Source organism: Balaenoptera acutorostrata, chromosome 9, assembly GCF_949987535.1.
Source record: "Balaenoptera acutorostrata chromosome 9, mBalAcu1.1, whole genome shotgun sequence".
NCBI lineage: Eukaryota > Metazoa > Chordata > Mammalia > Artiodactyla > Balaenopteridae > Balaenoptera > Balaenoptera acutorostrata.
In genome coordinates this window covers 99,502,969-99,506,617 of record NC_080072.1, presented here as the reverse complement: position 1 = coordinate 99,506,617, position 3,649 = coordinate 99,502,969, and positions in this window count along the sequence as shown.

Genomic DNA, 3,649 nt, shown 5'->3' with positions numbered 1-3,649 from the left:
CCACCCTGGTGTGGAGGAGGAACATCCGGCCTGGCTGACGAGTGGAAGCCGCTCCAGGAGAGGTGGCAGACCCAGGAAGGTGGGAGGCGAGGAGGGACACACACGTCACCTCGAAGCTCCCCACTTACCTTGCTCAAACCTCCCACCTTGCAGAGCCCCCTCTCCCGGTCCTCCCACCTCGGGCTTTGGGCAGTGACCTCACTGTCACTAACAAGCTCTTCCTTATCTCTACCAAACCTGCCTGGAGGAGGGGCACCTGCACCACTCCCCAAGCCCTGCTTGTTTGCACATGCCCACCGTGCCCTAGAGTGACCTTGAGGGTCAGGTGGTATGTGGGAAGCAGCCCATGAAAAACTGTGCCCTTCTTAGGAGCTGATCATATTGCACCCAACGTGGAGGCTGGGGAGAGAGTCGGGGAGGGGAGAGGTAAGATGAGATGAGAGGAAGATGAGAAATGAGGTGCTCAGAGGCCCCAAACCAGGTAGGGGCGTCTCACCGCAATGCTGGCAGCTTGCAGTGGTGCCCACCTGGGCATCAGGGAGCAGCTGAAAGGCGGCTGAGAGCCAGAGAGACTGAGTCATTCAGTCTTGGCTCAAACCTGCTCCCTCAGGCTGGGCACTGAACCTGTCCTGGAAACACTCTTACCGCAAACTACCCATCTGGGTTCCTGTTCCATCTGTTTGGAGCCCAAGGAGGTGAAGGGTGATTGAGACCTGAGGTTGCCCCCACTGGTGTCGCTGGTTTGCTGGGAAGAACCTGGGGGCCTGGAGCCTGCAGGACTCACTTCCGACAGCAAAGCCCCATCCAAGAGTTGACTAGACCCCTGAGAGAAGGGGAGAGCTTGCGGATTCAGAAAGGGAACACAAGAGTGAGGGAATTCAAGATGACCCCCAACTTTGCCTTGAATGCCTGTCCCTTCATTCCCAACAGCCCAAACCCTACCCATCCTTCAAAATGCAGCAGAAATACCACCTCTTCCATGAAGCCTTCCCTGACCTCCAAATGAAGTTTTCTCTCTCCCTAAGTATTTTATCCACACTGGTCTCACAAGCCTTGTCATTTTCTTCCTTGCATTGTACCTACCTGGCTAGACTTGGAGCTCCATAGGGCAGAGCCATTGTCCCATCAAGAGCTCCATACCTACCTGTCGGATAAAGGGAGGCTGAGGGAGAGGAGGGTTCGCTAAGGAGCAGGACAGGAGGTGAAGTGCTCAGATCAGAAAGCACAGGAGGGGCTCAGGAAGCACCAGCTGAAACAAGACTCAGAAGAGCCATTATTCGCTACCTGAAATCCAGGCTGCATTTGGAGACCAAATACAAAGGAAGCCTGTTTCTCCAGAGTCCTGGGCAACTGAGAAACCAAATGTAGTGCTCTCACAGAAGGGGCAAGCGCTGGCTCCTGGAAGAATAAGTTTTAAAGGAAAAAATGCCCCCCCACCATATGGTTCTGGTAATGGCAGCAGCAGAAATAAAATCATTTATTTGTTCAACAGCATTTTTCATTTCAGATGTTTTATTTTCATCTTTGTAAGTTCATTTTCTAAAAATCTTCCATTTCTCTCCTCATCATGTTCACGTTTTCCTCTACATTTCTGAGCATATGGTGCATATTTATAACCACTGCTTTAGCATCCTTGTCTGCTAATTCCATCATCTTTCTCATTTGGGGGTCTGTTTCTGTGGATTGATTTTTCCTCTGGTTATAGGTCCTATTTTTCTGCTTTTTTGCATGGCTGTTAATTTTTTATTTGATGACCAATATTGCGAATTTTCCATTGGGTTCTAGATTTTGTTGTATTCCTTTAAAGAGTGCTGGAGTGCTGGACCCATTAGAATGGGTCTAGGGCAGCTTTTGGTCTCGGGCTAAGGTAACATCCTTCTGAGGACTGTATCCAACGCATCACATACTACAAGCTCTCTCCACTCTCGCCGGTGGGAATCTGAACCATTCCCAGCCCTGTGTGAGCTCCAGGAATTGTTCGGTCTTATGCTTTCCGGCAGTTCTTTCCTTAATTGTGGTGTTTCACCCCAATTGTTTGCAAATCAATTGTTCAGCCAAAGTTTTGAGGCCCCTTCTACAGATTTCCAGAAATCTCCATGTGCAGCTCCCTTCTCTCCAGAATTCTTCGTCACAAATCCTAGCCTCCTCAGCCTCAATCCCTGTCTTATCAACTCAACCCCTAGGCTCTGTTTGGGATTCCCCCCTCCTTTGCCTTGTCCTGGAAACTTTCTCCAGGCAGTAAACTGATGAGGTAGTGGGGCTGTTTCCCTTCTCTCAGGGACCACCATCCTCTGCTAACTGTTGCGCACTGTCTGAAAGTAGTTGTTTCTTACCTTTTGTTCAGTTTCCAGTTGTTTTCATCAAGTGGGCAATTACCATAGCTGTTAATCTACGGGCTGAAGGGAAGGCTTCCCATGGCCTAAACATTTATTGGGGAAATCTCCAATGAGATTTCCAGTGTGCGAGGCCCTGCTCTAGGCGCTAGGGATAAAGCACTGAACTAAATGGACAGAATCTCTGCCTTTACGGAGCTGATATTCCAGTCAGTGGGGCAGACAAGAAATAATAAACATAATAAAAAATTGTGTAGCATGTTAGAAGGTGAAAAGTGCTGTGGGGAAGAAAATAGAGCAGTACGAGAGAGGAGAGAGAGAGAGAGAGAGAGAGAGAGAGCTACGGAAGGGAGCAATATTTTAAATAAGGGGCTCAGGGAACACCTCACTGCATAAGTAAACTGAGCCAAGTCCTGAAGGAAGGGAATGAATGAGCCACAGACACAAGGGCACTGAAGTGGGAGCAGGCGTGGCTTGCTCAGGGAACAGCAGGGAGACCAGTGTAGCCATGCGGGTTTGAATGAGAAAGAGACACAGTCAGAAACCAAGGGGAGGGGCTCGATGGTGGCGAGCCTTAGAGGCCACAGAAGGAGAGCAGACAGTTACTGTAATAACTGAGACAAGAGAAGGTGAGAGCTTGGACCTGGATGGCGGCCACAGACATGGTGAGAAATGAATTCAGAAGATTCTGAATGTTGTGTCAAAAGACTGAAAGAGAGAGGAGTCAAGGATGACCCCTGAGTTTTTTGTCCTGAGCAGCTGGAAGGATGGAGATACCATTGACCCATGCAGGGAAGGTTGCAGGCCAACTGAGGCTGTAGGTGGGAGGTGGGGGAGATCAGTTTGACGGTAGACCTGTTAGGTTTGAGATGTCTCCTAGACACCCACATGGAGGTATCCAGTGGGCAGCTGGACACTAGTTAGGAATTCAGCGGAGAGATCCAAGACAGAATGGAGGGGATGAGGCTGGGGAAATAACCCACTGGTGAGGTCTTTCCTGGTGACACCCTGGGTCACCAGAGAGCACCTCGAGAATCCTCCTCCCTGGACACCCTTCTGCCTCCACACAAGGGGGCAGGAGCTGGCAAACCAGGACGGGACCTTCAGAGGCCAGCTCATCCCTCCTCTTAGTCCAAGAAAGTTGGCCCAAACCACTAAGAGCTGGCAGATCGCATCATTGTGCAGGAACCACCATCAGGACCTTCAAGAAGAAGCTGCATCAGCAACTCTGTCCCCCAGGACCTGTCATCTGCTACTTCACAGGCTCCCTGGCTCTCATTCATGACTCTGGACGATGATATTTGCTCCCCTTGGCT